This window comes from Ceratotherium simum, chromosome 33 (assembly GCF_057802395.1).
Source record: "Ceratotherium simum simum isolate JZ-2026a chromosome 33, ASM5780239v1, whole genome shotgun sequence".
In the NCBI taxonomy this organism is placed as follows: Eukaryota; Metazoa; Chordata; class Mammalia; order Perissodactyla; family Rhinocerotidae; genus Ceratotherium; species Ceratotherium simum.
In genome coordinates, this window is record NC_141932.1 from 1854522 (window position 1) to 1871886 (window position 17365).

Genomic DNA, 17365 nt, shown 5'->3' on the forward strand with positions numbered 1-17365 from the left:
CATGGTTCCCGACGCGGAGCCCATGAGGCCACGTCCTGACCCAAGGGCAGGTCCCCAAGATTGCATGGACACATGTGTAAGAGGGGCCAGCACTGTTCAGATGCCACAGGTAGAGCGTCAACTTCTGGAGTAGGAGGAAGTGGGGCCTCAGCTTTTGAGCCAGGGATGAGGACATCACCTCTGGATGAGGAAGCCGGGATGCAGTGCCTGGTGGCACCTGTCTGCACCTGACCTCTAATACAAGAGGGAGGGTCTCTGCCTCTGGGGCTGGGGGTCCGAGGGAGCCTGGCCTGAGGTTTTGGAACACCCCTGCCTGGGAGGACACCCCTGAGAAGATGCAGCAGGGTCCCCCTGAGAAGATGTAGCCACAGCATTTCCAGCTCCCTCTGCAGCACTGGGCTCTGATCTCGGTTGCCTCTGTCTCTGCTCTCTGGGCTCTGCTTCCCTGTGCAGGTTTGGAAAGTGCCCTGGCAGGAGGATGGGAGGATGAGACCTCACCTCCAGTGCCATTCTTCCCTCAAGGACCACAGCCCCTGCTGTGTGCTGTCTTGTGCCTTTGGGCCAGAACTCTGTGTATTTTGCCACTTTTACACTCATTTACGGCAGAAGTGAGTCAGAGTCTGTTACTACATCACAACCAGAACCAACAACACACTTGAAAACAATAAAAGCAGTTCTGAGGGTTTTAAAACCTAAAACTCAATGTAGAGCTTTGTTTACACCTTGAAAATTGGAGCCAAGTTTTGGTTTCTAATAGATGTGTCACAAAATATACATCTCCAAACTCAATTTCTCCACTTCTATATAAGCTTATAGTTATGAGGGATTTCCAGAGCTGACACCAATCAGGACACTAGCTATATCCTCTAAGATGAGCCTTTTTTAATTTTCATTTTGTTGCTAATAAAGAACCCACTAAGAGACAGTGTAAGAGGAAAGACGTGCAAGGATTATGAAGAAGAGAATGGAGAGTTTGGAGAACTAGGAGTTGTGTTCATTCCTATAATGAGGTAGTTCTGATCTATGTTCAGGTCAAAGGAGTGAAGGAAATCGCCTTGTTTTCTACCAGTGTCTTTTTCATCTATTAAGATACAGAATCAGGGCCGGCCCCATGGCTTAGCGGTTAAGTGATCGCGCTGTGCTACTGGCAGCCCGGGTTCGGATCCTGGGCGCGCACCAACGCACCGCTTTTCTGGCCATGCGGCATCCCACATACAGCAACTAGAAGGATGTGCAACTATGACATACAACTATCTACTGGGGCTTTGGGGAAAAAAATGGAGGTGGATTGGCAATAGATGTTAGCTCAGAGCCGGTCTTCCTCAGCAAAAAGAGGAGGATTGGCATGGATGTTAGCTCAGGGCTGATCTTCCTCACACAAACAAACAAATAAATAAATAAATAAGACACAGAATCATAGGGGCTGGCCAGGTGGCGTGGTGGTTAAGTTAGTGCGCTCCGACCAACACACCACTCATCAAGCCATGCTGTGGCAGGCATCCCGCATACAAAAAACAGAAGATGGGCACAGATGTTAGCTCAGGGACAATCTTTCTCACCAAAAAAAAAAAAAAAAAAGATACAGAATCATAAAACATATCCTGAGGAATGAATCATTACCAAAGATCATATCCAGTCTCTGGAATACTGAGTTTTGACATAACGTTACACCAATCCTCCTCTTTTTTGCTAAAGAAGACTGGCCCTGGGCTAACATCTGTGCCCATCTTCCTCCACTTTATATGGGACGCGGTCACAGCATGGCCTGACAAGCGATGCATCAGTGTGCGCTCGGGATCGAAACCTGGGCAGCCAGCAGTGGAGCACACGCCCTTAACAGCTACGCCACGGGGCTGGCTCCTAATTTGCATATATTTAAGTGACCTCGAGTTTCTCACTGTAAATACCATGGGAAGTTGTGGGAATAGGGGAGGCTCCCCACAGATCGCTTCACCGTGACAGGCTCAAAAAAAGTTGCCACAATATGTGTGCTTTTGAAAAATGCAATAAGTGAACAACAGACAATTTTGAGGATCTTGAATTAGGACAGATTTCAAAGTCAACATTTTGTTGTGAAAACAAAAAAAAAGATTCAACATTTCAAAAAAATGGCATCACATTCAAGAGGCCATCTAGGTAAGGCACTGAGCACTTACTAAAAACTCTGCGCCTCTGAAGAATAGTAAACTGTCAAATTAAAATCTTAAAAAAAAAGAAAACCATGCAGATTCTTAGTTTACTAAGAGAATATAGACTAACGTCAAAAAGAAACAGCTCTTACTCTGGGAGATAATGTTGCTATGATATTTACTAGTGGTAAGAAATACAACTTATTCCAGCATGATTTATCATTAATAACATCAATATTACCTAAATATTCTGGATTGAGGCCAGCCCTGGTGGCCCAGTGGTTAAGCTGGGCCCGCTCCGCTTCGGCGGCCTGGGTTCAGTTCCCAGGTGCAGACCTATACCACTCGTATGTCAGTGGCCATGCTGTAGTGGCGGCTCACATACAAAAAGAGGAAGACTGGCAGCTGATGTTAGCTCAGGGCGAATCTTCCGCAGCAAACAACAACAACAACAAAAAATATTCTGGATTGAAATACTATTTAGACAATTCAGTCATGTGCTTCATATTTAGATACATTAAACAGATACATGATTGGTATATGATTAATATAAAAAATTTAAAACAATTATCCAATCAATTTTGAGTAGATATCACAGAACCGCAGAATTACACATTTAGGCACAGACCAGACTGTTTTTCAATGACCAAGTGTTATGTTTATAAGTTAGTCATAACAAAGGCAAATGATTATTAAATATGGACAACAGGGCCGGCCCCGTGGCTTAGCGGTTAAGTGCGCACGCTCTGCTGCTGGCGGCCCGGGTTCAGATCCCGGGTGCGGCACACCGCTTTTCCGGCCACGCTGAGGCTGCGTCCCACGTACAGCAACTAGAAGGATGTGCAGCTATGACGTACAACTATCTACTGGGGCTTGGGGGGGGGGAATAAATAAATAAAATTATAAAATATGGACAACAAAGAGTTCCTAGGGGCCGGCCCAGTTGCGTAGTGGTTAAGTTCGCATGCTCCGTTTCAGTGGCCCAGGGTTCACAGGTTCTGATCCGAGGCACAGACCTACACATTGCTCATCAAGCCATGCTGTGGAGGCGTCCCACATACAAAATAGACGAAGACTGCCACAGATGCTAGCTCAGGGACAATCTTTCTCACCAAAAAAGAAAAAAGACTACCTAAAAATTTAGCTCTTTAAAAGTCAGGTGCCAATGGTTGTCAAATTGTGCTAAAAATAACTTATATTTCACTTAAAAATATCTAAAATATTCATGTAGTACTTGAAACTAAAGTTAAATGGTGGTAAATGTAATCTTTGGTGGTAAATGTAATCTTTAATAAAATAAAGTAAATTTAGTTTTTTAAGGAATGTGATCACTTCACCCACACGAATAAACACTCAGTGACCCATCATGTCTCCTCTGGAAAGGTTCTGATCTTTGGCATGTCCATCAAGACCTGGCAGAAGAAATGATGACTTCCTTTGCTTTATCTCACACACACACACAGACACACACACACACACACACACATTCTTGAACTCCCTTCAGTTCTTCTTTTTTTGTGTGTGTGAGGCAGATGGGCCCTGAGCTAACATCTGCCAATCCTCCTCTTTTTGCTGAGGAAGACTGGCCCTGGGCTAACATCCATGCCCATCTTCCTCTACTTTATATGGGATGCCACCACAGCATGGCTCGACAAGTGGTGCGGTGGTGTGCACCCGGGATCCGAACTGGCGAACCCCGGGCCACCACAGCGGAGCTCGTGCACTTAACCGCTTGCGCCACCAGGCTGGCCCCACCCTTCAGTTCTTTGAAGTCTTCATAAACCTCCACAAACCAGCACAGTCCCGGGATTTTTCTCTCCATTTGAAGGGACTTGCACCCGATATGCTTAGAAAATGCAAATGTATCTTTTTGGGTGTCAGCTTAAAGTTCAAATCAACAGTGAGTTTTTTATAGGTAAATACCAATCTTAAAAAAGAAAAAAAAAATCCCGAGGCCAAAAGGGAAAGAGACTTTCACCATCTCCTTTTCTTAGAACATTTACTTGAGAAAACTTGTAATTGTGAAATCTTCCTTTTACCTATTAAGATGTAAGTAAATATTTTACAGGGCCGGCCCCGTGGCCCAGTGATTAAGTTTGGCATGCTCCACTTCAGCGTCCCACGTTCTATTCCTGGGCGTGGACCTACGCAACTTGTCGGTGGCCATGCTGTGGCAGCAACCCACATAAAAAATAGAGGAAGACGGGCACAGATGTTACCTCAGGGCGAATCTTCCTCAAGCAAAGAGGGGAAGATTGGCAACGGATGTTAGCTCAGGGTGAATCTTCCTCAGCAAAAAACAAAGAAACAAAAAAAAAGAGGTTAAGTAAATATTTTTAAAAGCTAAGTAAGGGAGGGCCAGCCCCGTGGCTTAGCGGTTAAGTGCTGGCGTTCGGATGCTGGCGGCCCGGGTTCGGAAGCCGGGCGTGCACTGACGTACTGCTCTGGCCATGCTGAGGCTGCGTCCACATACAGCAACTAGCAGGATGTGCAGCTATGACATACAACTATCTACTGGGGCTTTGGGGGAAAAAAATAAATAAATAAAATTATTAAAAAAAAAAAAAAAAGCTAAGTAAGGGGCCGGCCCCGTGGCTTAGCGGTTAAGAGTGAGTGCTCTGGTACTGGCGGCCCGGGTTCGGATCCCGGGCGTGCACCAACGCACTGCTTCTCCGGCCATGCTGAGGCCACATTCCACATACAGCAACTAGAAGGATGTGCAACTGTGACATACAACTATCTACTGGGGCTTTGGCGGGGGGGCGGGAAGGAGGAGGTTGGCAATAGATGTTAGCTCAGAGCCAGTCTTCCTCAGCAAAAAAGAGGTGGATTAGCACGGAAGTTAGCTCAGGGCTGATCTTCCTCACAAAAAAAAAAAGCTAAATAAGCCTCTTGCCAGTTTTACAACCCAGGAATCTTCTCCAGAACCTGAGAGACAGCTCTTTGAAATGCAATCATTGAGGAAGACAGTGCCCTATCCTCCAGTTTTAGTGGGAGTAGGAGCCTAACTTCAGCAGAAGCCTGGGTCTAGGTCATAAGACTACCTCCTGTCATAAAGGTATGAGAAATTTTTTTCTTTAAATAAAGGCACTCAGCAAATGCCAATGGCCCCTCCAATTACGAGAATTTATGATGAACCATATGACAAATGGTGTTGTCAAGCCCTTTTACTTGAGGACTTGTTTTCATTTATTTTTAAGAACATGTATGTAATGGGTTGTATCTGCCTGAAGCTGAGAGTTCTTATTGACTTTACAATCTCTTTACTGGATTGCCTGTGATGCACATCACATTCTCGTTTAATCCTTATTCGAAAATAAAAAATTTTTTTTTCCTTCTACTTGCGTGGAGAGGTTTTCTGGGTTAACAAGACATTTTGTTTATAATTACGTTTCCCCAACAGTTTCTACCTCAGAACTCCAAAACACTGGAAATCCCCTACATGGCATTACCAGGATATCCCGGAACTACGTTAATGAATAACACTAACATTTTAGAAAGTCATCTTTGAGTATTTTACATTTTTTATTATGGTAAAATATACACAATGCAAAATTTACCATTTTAACCATTTTAAAAGTGTACAGTTCAGTGGCAGTTCAGCACATACACATTGTTGTGCAACCGTCACAACTATCCATCTCCAGAACTCTTACATTATGCTAAACTGAAACTCTGTACCCATGAAACAACAACTCCCCATTTCCCCATGCCTGCAGAACCTGGCAACCACCAATCTACTTTCTGACTCCCAGTATCCCATGTAAGTGAAATGAGAAATCACAGTATTCGTCTTGTTGTGTTTGGCTGGTTTCACTTAGCATTATATCTTCAAGGTTCCATCCACGTTAAAGTATGTGTCAGAACTCCATTTGTTAAGGCTGAATAATATTCTACTGTATGTATATGCCACGTTTTGTTTATCCATTCATCTCTCAATGAACATCTGTGGGTTTTCTACCTTTCGGCTATTACAAATAACGCTGTTATGAACACTGGTGTACAAATGTCTGTTTGAGACCCTGCTTTCAATTATTTTGCATATGTATCTAGAAGTGAAACTCCTGAATCATATGGTAACTCAATGTTTAATTTTTTGAGGAACCATCATGCATTTCAGTAATTATATATACCATGTTCCTTTTTTTGGCAGTCTGAACACTGCTGCTATCAATTCTCTTGATATCAGAGTACAGAGACAGTTTGTTGGCTCAACAAAATAAATCTTTATTAGAATTGTTTTGATTATTCTCCCTTTAAGTTCATCTCATTTTAATTGTGTTAGAAAACATACTTTCCTTCAGTTCCTGATATGTAGTTATGTCAGTCTCTGTTTCTCATTATTGAAGACTTATAATACTGCCCCAACCACCTGAGAATCTGGATTTTCATGAGTCTAGATTGCAGTTTTGCTCTTTACAGCTTGCCCCTTATCTCTAATGAATTGCTTCTCATTCTTTATATCTTGAGAAAATAATTGAATTTAAATGATTTTTAGGGCCGGCTCCGTGGCTTAGCGGTCAAGTACGCGCGCTCTGATGCTGGCGGCCCGGGTTCGGATCCTGGGCGCGCCCCGAGGCACCACTTCTCCGTCCAGCGCGAGGCCGAGTCCCACGTACAGCAACTAGAAGGATGTGAACCTATGACATACAACTATCTGCTGGGGCTTTGGGGGGAAAAAAATGAATAAATAAAATCTTTAAATGATTTTTATCAGAAAATATTATGCGTTACTGTTTTCCATATTCAAAAACCATACATATAACTCCAACACTCTCTCATCTTCCAGAATTATGTCACTTCCTGGTATTTTTTATCTGTAATTTCTAATGTGATTCATATTCTCTCTTGTCCCCTTTCCCTCTCCTTCTATCCCTTGTATGCTATATCACTCTCTCGTGCTTTAGCCTATGTATTTGCTCTCTCTCTCTGATCAAGATCACACTGGACCACAGGCAATTAAATGTATGCAGTGACCTTGTACTAACCTTCCACAAAAAGGGAACACAGGAGAATGACGAGCCATCTGGAATGGCTTCCCAGACTTGGAATCTTCTCCACATGGATTTATTCCTCGCAAAATGAAGAGGAAATGTTACAGGTTGATCAAGATGAGGACTTGGATGTCAGACATTTTCTATCTCTCTGTTTTTCATATTGTTTAGTGATCCTCAAGGATGGAGTTGTTCGAGTTTTGACAGTTATGAAACCTAATCTTTATAGTGCAATTACAGACTGTATTTCTACCTTCTATCTGCTCTTCCATCTGCCTTCTGAAAACCTCATGATGCCTCTTCACCCTGCAGAGCCATGAGTATTTTTATCATGTAGATGATGGTAGATAACACAGTATGTAGGAAGCCCCCAATTCAGGCAGAGATTCCAAATCTTATGACACCATCTGGAGCCTGACTAATGTGAGCAGGTGAGTTCACATTAATTGGGGTGAGAAGGACATGCTTAAAAAAATCAGGATTGTGCCTCCACAGGAAAAAAATTCTGCGACCTGCTGAAGAGGAAAAATCTTCCCTCCCCTCTTAAATCAAGAAAATAAGAATTTAAGAAATAGACAGTTATTTCAGACAGCAGGAATAATAAACGATTTTATCAGTTTCAAAATTCAAATGTTTTCCTAAGATTTTGTCTTCTAATTTAAGTAGCTTTCATCTGATCTCATCCTAAGTCTCTTGATCCACCTTTGCTCCTTTCATTCCTCCTCCTCACAAATTTGTGCTTTAGGGAATCTTTTAAATTACATTTTTGGTCTGAGTGACTAGATTCCAGGGACAAGGAGACTGATGTTTGTGATCAGTTAATTCAACTGTTTTACAAATGGTAGAGGTGTAAGGTGGTAAGTTAAAGATCTGGTAGGAGACTTAAGGGCTAAGAGAAGAAACACTGTTTCAAAAAAAAAAAGGAACCTAACACTTGAGGGACTGTGGCATTCTGTTGTGAGAGTTCAGCTAGTTTGAGACAAGACAGACATTCGGCCTCATTCTATTGCTTCTTGCACTACAAATCCGTAAGGTTGCTGTAGAGACCCCAATTTATTTGGCATGTGCAAGAACACACAGATGTTACCTGTGTTGTGGGGAGCCATGTCTCCCCACTTCTGAAAAATAGATGAGAATGTGTTTGGCTTTCTCCATTCCACTGCCCTTATGGTCCAGGGTTTCCATAGCTCTCATCTAGAGCATAAGGACAGTCTCATATCAGTCACTGCTGTCACCAAACGGACCTCAACTCACCAAATCGTACTGCTTTACAATCGTCTTACTCACTGCTGTATAATTGTTCATAGTAGTCTCTTATGCTCCTTCGTATTTCTGTGCTATCAGCTGTTAAAGCCTCCATTTTTATTTATAACTTTATTTATTTCGGTCCTCTCTTTTTTATCTTGGTTAGTCTAGCTAAAGGTTTGTCAATTTTGTTTTTCTTTTCAAAAAAACCAACTCTTAGTTTCATTTGTCATTTTTATTGTTTTTCTAGTCTCTATTTCATTTATTTTGTTCTCATATTTATCACTTTTCTTTAGCTAACTTGGGGCTTATTCTTTTTTTTTCTAGTTCCCTTCAGTGTAAAGTAAGGTTGTTTATTTGAGATCTATCTTTTCTCTTAATATAGGTGTTTATAGGGCCGGGCCCGTGGCTTAGCAGTTAAGTGCGTGCACTCCGCTACTGGCAGCCCAGGTTCGGATCCCAGGCGTGCACTGACGCACTGCTTCTCCGGCCATGCTGAGGCCACGTCCCACATACAGCAACTAGAAGGATGTGCAACTATGACATACAACTATCTACTGGGGCTTTGGGGGGAAAAAAAAAAAGTTGTTTATATCTCTAAACTTTCCTTAGAACTGATTTTCCTGCATCCCATAAGTTTTAGTTTGTTATGTTTCCATTTTCTTTTGTTTCAAGATCATTTTTGATTTCCCTTTTTATTTCTTCTTTGAACCACTGGTTGTTCAAGAATGTGTTAATTTCAATTTATTTGTGAATTGCCCCATTTTCCTCCTACTGTTTATTTCTAGTTTAATACCCTGGTCGGAAAAGATACTAGATATGATTTCCATCTTCTTGAACTTGTTTAAGACTTGTTTTGTGGCATAACACATGATCTATCTTTCTTTGCTGTTTGACTATCTTATTTGTCAGGATTCATTTTTTAAAAACAGGCAAAAGATATGAACCAACATTTTACGAAAGAAGACATACATGTGGCAAATAAAAAAATGCTCAACATCATGAAACATCAGGGAAATGCAAGTAAAACCACAGTGAGATGCTGAGATACATTAATTAAGGGTTCAAATTTAAAAAGACTAACCATATCCACTACTGACAAGGATATGGAAGAACTGGAAGTCTCATAGACTGCTAGTAGAGGGAACAACCATTTTAGATCAGTTTGACATTTCTTAAAAAGCTATACATTCATTCACTTACCCCATGACTCCAGCATTGTATCCTGAAGTATTAACACAAGAGAAATGAAACACAGCCACATAAAGAATTGTATTAAAATGTCTGTAGCAGTTTTATTTGCAACCACCAAAAGTGGAAACAATTCAATATCCATAAACAGATGGATGAATATACAAATAGCAATATTTCACAGAAAATCATACTTCTCAGCAATTTAAAAAGAAAGAACTATTCATATAAGCATCATTGATAAATCTCAAAACAAACATGCTGAATGAGGGCACCCAGGGAAAAAAAGAGGTAAACACTTTGATTTCAATCATATAAAATTCTAGACAATGCAAACTAATCCATTGTAAAGGAAAGTAAATCAACGGTTACCTGGAGGGCAGGGAGCGCAGGGAGAGAGAGATATCATTAAAGGCACAACATAAATATGGGAGCGATGGATAGATCATCATCATTAATATGATGATGGTTTCATGGGTTATATGAATTTCAACTTATCAAATTGTACAGTTTAAATATGTGCAGTTTATTGCATGTCATTTCTAGCTTATCAAAGCTTGAAAAAGGGGCCAGCCCTGTGGCGTAATGGTTAAGTTCAGCGCGCTGCACTCTGGCAGCCTGGGTTTGTGGGTTCATATCTCAGGTGCAGACCTACACCACTCATCGGCCATGCTGTGGCGGCATCCCACGTACAAAACAGAGGAAGATTGGCACAGATGTTAGCATAAATTATGGCTAATCTTCTTCAAGCACAAAACAAAAAAAAAGAGCAAGATTGGCAACGGATGTTAGCGCAGGGCGCGTCTTCCTCAACAACAACAAAAATAAATAAATAAATTTTTTTTTTTTAAAAAAAAAGCTTGAAAAATAGAGTTCAAAATAAAAATCTGGATTTCCTACTGTTTTTGGAAAATCTCCTAAATTGACTCCACCATATGTCTCCTCACGCCCCAGGAGGGGGCGCTTTGCCTCAGTGGTAGCAAATACTGGTGAGCAACAAAAGCCACTTTCACCTGATTCAAAAGGAATGTAGGACCGGCCTGTGGCTTAGCGGTTAACTGCGCATGCTCCGCTGCTGGCGGCCCAGGTTCAGATCCCGGGCGCGCACCGATGCACCGCTTCTCCGGTCATGCTGAGGCCGCGTCCCACATACAGCAACTAGAATGATGTGCAGCTATGACATACAACTATCTACTGGGGCTTTGGGGGGAAAAAATAAATAAAATTATTAAAAAAAAAAAAAAAGGAATGCAGGCTGGGTCACAAGGACCACATCACTGACCAAGAGATCTCCCTTCTCTCTACCCTGGTTTTCCTGCCTGTACAGTGATTGTCTTGAGATAGAAAAACTACAGGACCCACAAAACCTTTAGATTATTTCCTCTCATAATGACCTCAGCTACTTCACAGTTCAGATGATTTGAAAACTTCTATACCTGCTCATCCTTCATAGCCATAGTAACAGGAACACTGGGCATGGCCCTTTAAAAGAAGCACATTCCAACCAGTTTGTTGCCATCTCCCTACTTCCTACTAATCCATGTTTCTGTAACAATTATGATTCCCTCTATATAATCTTTCAACAAGTGTACCCTAAGGAATTCAGGATATCAGGGCACGTGGCTCCGCTAAAGGACCTGGGAACAGACTTCTCTCATTAGTGCTGAGCACAATGCAATATCCCCTGTGAACATGAGAACAATTTCATGTTGTTCTCAGAAGCACCAGAGGTTGTCACAACAACTGTCCCCTCTTCAAGTTGACCTCCGAACCTACAAAGTATCATGACATCCAAGCTACAAATAAGGACCACAAAGTCCTGCAGTCTTTCCTGGGAGGCCTTGGGCAGCAATGCAAACTAGCCCCAAATGAGACAGCTCTAATCTGCCATGATATTGTCCCCTCTGAGACAAACAAGTTTGAGATCCCAACAAAAGCTGGTGACACCTTCATGTTAGCAGAACTCAGTTGATTTCAAACCACCACATACAGTGAATAGAACCCCCAAGATCAAAGGTGGCTTAAAGAATAAGGCCTTTATTATTGCACAAACCAGAGCAACAGGAGGTAGGCTGTTCCTAGGTTTGTGATTTGGAGGCTGGAAAATTCCATTACAAGAACCATGTGAGACCAACATCCCTGAAAAGGGAAGTCTATGTTTTCAAATCACCAGCAGAGTCCTCTGGGCCAAAACTAGGTCAGGTCCATACCCTAACTCATCAGAGAGAAAAAAATAAGAAAGGAATTAAGTGCTCAGGATTCTCACGTACCCTTCTGCAAATGGGAGAACATCAAGTTTTACTTCCTTGAACATGATGTGGTGGGTGAATGATGCACACCGTGGGCACCTTCCAAGTAGAAGTAAAATGGCTTCTGCAACAGAATTAAAAGCGACATAAAACTGGCAAAGGCCTTGAGTAGGTTAAAAAGTACAATGCAGCTCCCACATACCTGGAATTTAGTGGATGTTTGGATGTATGAGATTACATACATACATGTAGATGGCACCCTCATAATGGATCTCCTCCTGTGTTATAATGAACACAGAAACAGCACATACCCTGCACATCCACATTAATTCCCTAAATTTCCTATGTGAACTTTCTGGTATTCAATAATTAAGGCCTTCACCTGAAGGCTTTCTCATATTCAGCACACTCATAAGGCCTTCATCCAGTGTGAACTCTCTGGTGTTTTAAGAGCATGGAACTGTAGGTAAAGAATTTCCCACATTCACTGCATTCATTAGGCCTTTCTCCAGTGTGAACTCTCCAATGTGTAATGAGGTTGGAGCTTTGGCTAAAGGCTTTCCCACATTCCACACACTCCAAAGGCCCTTCTCCAGTATGAACTCTCTGCTATTGAAGGAGCATAGAGCTTTGTCTAAAACATTTCCCACATTCACTGCACTCAGAAGACCTTGGTTCAGTGTGAATTTTCTGGTGATTAAAGAGACTGGTGCTGTAAGTAAAGAATTTCCCACATTCCCCACACTCATAAGGCCTTTCTCTCGTGTGAACTCTCCAATGGTGAGCAAGGCTGTACCTTTTGCTAAAGAATGTCCCACATTCACTGCATATGTAACATCTTTCTCTAGTGAGGTCTGTCTGGTAATGAAAGTGTGTCTGCGCATGAAAGCTTTCATGTCCCTTTCCCCGTTACAATGAATTTTCACACCATGAAAGGCCACTCACTATATACTAAGTTCTGCCATTCAACTTCTCCCTGGTGTGAGTGACCTGTTGTTGGAGAAACTCCGAGCTGGCCAGGAAGTCTTTCCCAACCTCCCTGCAGGTAAAGGGCTTTCCTGACACCCCGAATTTGTAGCTCTTCACAAGTGACGCTTTGCTTCTGAAGTGTTTCTCCCCCACGTGCTGCTTTTTGGCGCTTGGAAGGTTTGCAGTGAAATAGAATTGTTTCCCACAGGCCCCGCAGGTGTACAGTTTTGGCCTATATATGTTCCCTGGTGCTCAGCCAAGTGCAAAATGTCTCTCGGACTAGGCTACACACCTCACAGGGATAAGCCTTCTGGGCAGACGCACCTGCCTTGGGAGTCCTGACCTGCGACACTCCTACAGAAACGCTCTGCTCAGAAGGGGCCTCCTCATTCTCTGCTCCACACCAACAACCTTAAAGGAATAAAATCCTGGAAGAGTACACGTTGACTTTGGTTGGAGGGGGCCACCCAACCACGAGAGTGTGTATGACAAACTCTGGACGAGTCCATGGGACTGTTTGCAGGACCAAGGTGTCGGTTCAGGCTGAGGATGAGGCTGCTTTGCCGTACTGGGGAATAAAGAGCACAGAATGGAGAAGGTTTCGCAAGGTGAAGGACATAACCATGGGGTGTGACATCTGGAGGAGAGTAGGGACTACAACCTGTTTCTCTGCAAATATCTTCCAGCAGGCTCTCATTTGCTGGTGACACACAAGCACTATGTAGAAGTGTATGTCCAGGACCAAGAAAATCTGACTGCAATAGAGTAGCTTGTGTTCAAGGACTATTTAAAGATATGTGTACACCTCATAACACAATATGTAGAAGTCAGTGTTGGAGAGCACTGCAGATGGAGCAGTGAGAAGAGCGAGACATGGAGGCCAGAGAGGTGAGGACTAGTCCTACATGGGATGTAAGGTCAGAAGTGACAAGGAAAGTTGACAAGGAGGCAAAGTGTCAAGCCTGGGGAAGGACCAGCAGAAACTAGGTGTGGCCAGTGGCACTGGCACCAAAATACTAATCAAGCAGAAGAGGCTTCTCCTATAGTTTGAACACAGTCCTGACATCATACCCTCCCCCAGATGCCCTCCCTAGGATCCTCCTGAATACATCTTGCTGTGGCTGGATTAACAGCCATTTATGAACCACTGAAGGCTCTGCACCCTACTTCCAAGATGAGCAAATACATGGCACCTGTATGATGCAATTACTAAGGGAAAGACATTACAAAACAGCAGCCAGTACTGGGCCAGAACAATTCAGCACATAAGAGCCCACAGGAAAGAAAACTATTACAGAAAACTTTGCAGGACAGTTTTGTAAGGAAAGACCCCAGCCCAAGTAAGTCATAACCACGTCAGTGATGGCAATTCCTGGCACAGGCAAGCCTGAGAAAACATCAGCTTGAGGAAGGAAGCAGACCTGGGGCACACAGGTGCTTTGGATCTGGACAAAGTCAACGGGCCATGGAGAGGACAAGCAAAGAAGGACAATCAATTAGTGACTTCTAGGTGCCTGACCCTGAATCCTTTCTTGTGAGGCTGCAGGGAAGCAGGTGTTGGGGCTGCTTAATGAAGGAGAGGGCAGTGCACACACCTTAGCCCTACAGCCACAGCACCTACTTAGGGAACTGGGGAAGGAAGCAGTGTCCATGGTCTTAATGTGGAAAGACAGACCAGTCTCTGGGGAAAAATAGAAGAGCAGAGAATATCTCAGGGGACAGGGGTGGGTGTGAGGCCCTTACTCAGGGAGGTTATAAGTTCAAAGTTCTCCAGCATCGCATCACGGGATACGTGTCTCTGAACCTCATCACGGAGACCCCACTCCTCCCAGAAGTACACGGCCACAAGGTGACAGTGCCCTCTCATGACGACGACAGATGAAACCATAAACAGCCCTTCTTCATGAGCACCCACAATCCATCCCATACACATCTACCCCACCCCATCCTCCTTCCAGGCCCAACTCAGGGGACAAACCAGGCCCTGGTGCAGCTTGCACTGTTGTCTCCTCATCGGCTCACTGGTCATGAAGTCCAAACATCAGCAACAAGAAGCAGGTGGATAAACAGATGTCTAAGCTGTGGCCCCAGCACAGAGGTATCCACCTGCTCCTGCCAAGCGATTCCCTTGACATGATCAAAGTCATGTAAGACTCAATACTAGGGCCCTGGGTCATCAGACATACTCCCTCTGCAAGTGCACATCATTCTTTAGACTGCACATTCCTCACATCCCTGGACACCAAGCCACATGGCCACAGACACCACACCTCACTGCCCCACAGCATAGGCATCTCTCTGGCCTCCTCACGTTACTTTCATTTTAATCACCTCCTCTTTACCCTACTGGTAAAGGGGGAATTCCTGTCCTAGGGTTATGGGGATGGCCAAACACAAGACACCCGACCTCGGACAGAGGAGACGGACAGCAGTTTACTAATCACACATATTCACAGCCTGTGAGAGGAGGACACCACACCGCATACAGGGCCACGTGAATGTTGTACACCAGAAAAGAGTGAAAAACCAGGGGCTGTGAGTTGCAAGTTTTGGAGGATCAAGAGGTGTGGTATAAGCTGATTCCCATGGGATGATGAGAACGTCTTCTCTGAGTAACTCTGCGGGCTAGTCGAGAATTGAAACCTGCTTCAAAGGAATAAGCAGGAACTGCTCTAGTCCCCTTGATAAAAAGGGGATGTTTGGCTAGGAGGCCTTATCCAAGATTACAGAGTGGGGAGGGGAACTTGCACTCAGGCCATTCGAGGCCCTCTGGATTTCACCAGGTGTCAAGGCAGCGCATAATAATGGGCCTTAATTTTAGGCCTTAAAATACAACTTGGCAGCAAGTATCCAGTGTTGCCTGGCAAATTCAAACAGCATCCAATACTAGCCCAGAACTCCCATGACTCCCACAAGGGGTAGAAACACCTAATCCCCCTAGGAAGGCCTCCCTGCTTGGCTCTGTTCCTTGCCTGAGACAGCCACACATAAGCACCTGTGGATCTCAGATACCCATGGCCCTATTCCACTTCTGTGCTGCACTTGCTGTCCCCTCAGCAGTGACAACATTCTCTGTCCACCTAACCCTCGTTCAGAGCCCAGCCCCATTTACCGTCCACCTCAGGTCTAGTGATTCTCACAGATGACCATATTTGCTCCTGACCATATCCATCAAGCTGAATGAAACACCCCAGGCCCCACCAAAGTCTTCACAAAATCTTGGTGAGTCCATAGAGTGATGAATAAGCAACAGCTCTGGCTGAGTGTCACCTTGTCTCAATTACTCCTAGGCCTCTGCATCCATCTCATTTCCACTCTTCTCTTGGAAGCCTTGGCTACCTGCCAGACTATCCTATCTGATACACTCTACCTTCATGGCCACTTACCTCCCTCACCTGCATTTAATAAACCCAATACTATCACTCAGGTATTCAACCAAGTGACCCAGCTGCCCACACCCTTCATGTCCTGGCCCCCAAACAGATTTATGAGCATAACACAAGACTATACCTCCTAAATGTAACCACAGGTCATTTACTTAGGCCCACATAGTAGCCACCACACTGAACCCCTCCAACTTGAACCCCTCCCTTTGAATTCCCAACTTTACATCCAACTGCCAATTTGATGCCTCCATGTAGCAGAAATACCTCTTAAACACCTCAGACTCGACACAGCCAAATAAAGCTCCTGATATTCCCAGTGAGTATTACTTCTGTCACCAGCTTCCTCATCTTAGTTGGAGCTTCCATCTCTACAGTGCTAAGACCAAATACAATGGAGTTATCCTTGATTCCTCTGTTTTACTCCCTCACCATCCACATTAGAAAATCTACTTGCCCTTTTTAAAAACATGCATCCAGAATCCAACCACACCTCCTAAACCACAGCTCTGGTCCATTAACCCTCACCTAGACTACGGGAGTAGCCTCCACCCTGATCTTGATCTTTCTTGTTCCTCCCTCACTCCCACGGTCTGTTCTCCACTTTATGGTCAGATGGAGCGTGGTAACATCACCTGCCCCCTCTGATCCAAACCCCCCATCACCTCCAGAACAGACACTCAACTTATCAGGCAGCTATTCCTGTCCTCATTTCTGTCCCCTGTTCTTTGTTCATACCAGAAAAGGAGACCTGTGGTTTCCTGAATACTCTCAGCTCAGTTTTAACTCTAAGTATTTGCACATCCTGGTACTAGCTCCTGGCTTGACCTTCCACACTTGTTTACACTGGTTGCCAATAATGGGAACACCTTTAGATAACCCCTGGCATGGACTTAAGACCCTGGGCTTGGGGTCCCCAGATCCAAGGACTAGGAACATGGCAATTAAAGAGTCCTAGGAAACAAAACCCAGACAACATTTGAGTGGTGGTCACGGCCAACGGACTAGGACACCCTCTAAATACCTGTGGTGGTTCCATAAGCGCTTCTGCAGCCTTGGGACTCTGTGGGAGAGGCAGGCCTTAGAAAAATGCGACCGTGGGTGTGTATGCGGGGTGAAGCGAGGGCGGCGATGGGCTCATGCCTCCCTATACCCTTCCCTGGCCCTGGAGCCAGGTGACCTCAGGCTGGCTGTCTAACCTAATC

At 44.0% G+C, this 17365-nt stretch overlaps 1 protein-coding gene across 3 annotated transcripts in view; it reads right to left on the bottom strand.

Moving 5' to 3' along the window:
* The window catches only part of LOC147912689 (zinc finger protein 211-like), a 132497-nt gene that overhangs the window by 34180 nt on the left and 80952 nt on the right, over nt 1–17365 (bottom strand). For 2 of the 3 annotated variants that reach the window (XR_015549398.1, XR_015549399.1), the window contains exon 3: nt 11830–11932. The gene's annotated coding sequence lies outside the window, so the exon portion shown is untranslated. Of the gene's footprint in view, nt 1–7117; nt 8318–11829; nt 11933–17365 lie in introns of all 3 variants that reach the window. The other variant, XR_015549400.1, reaches the window with a different exon arrangement.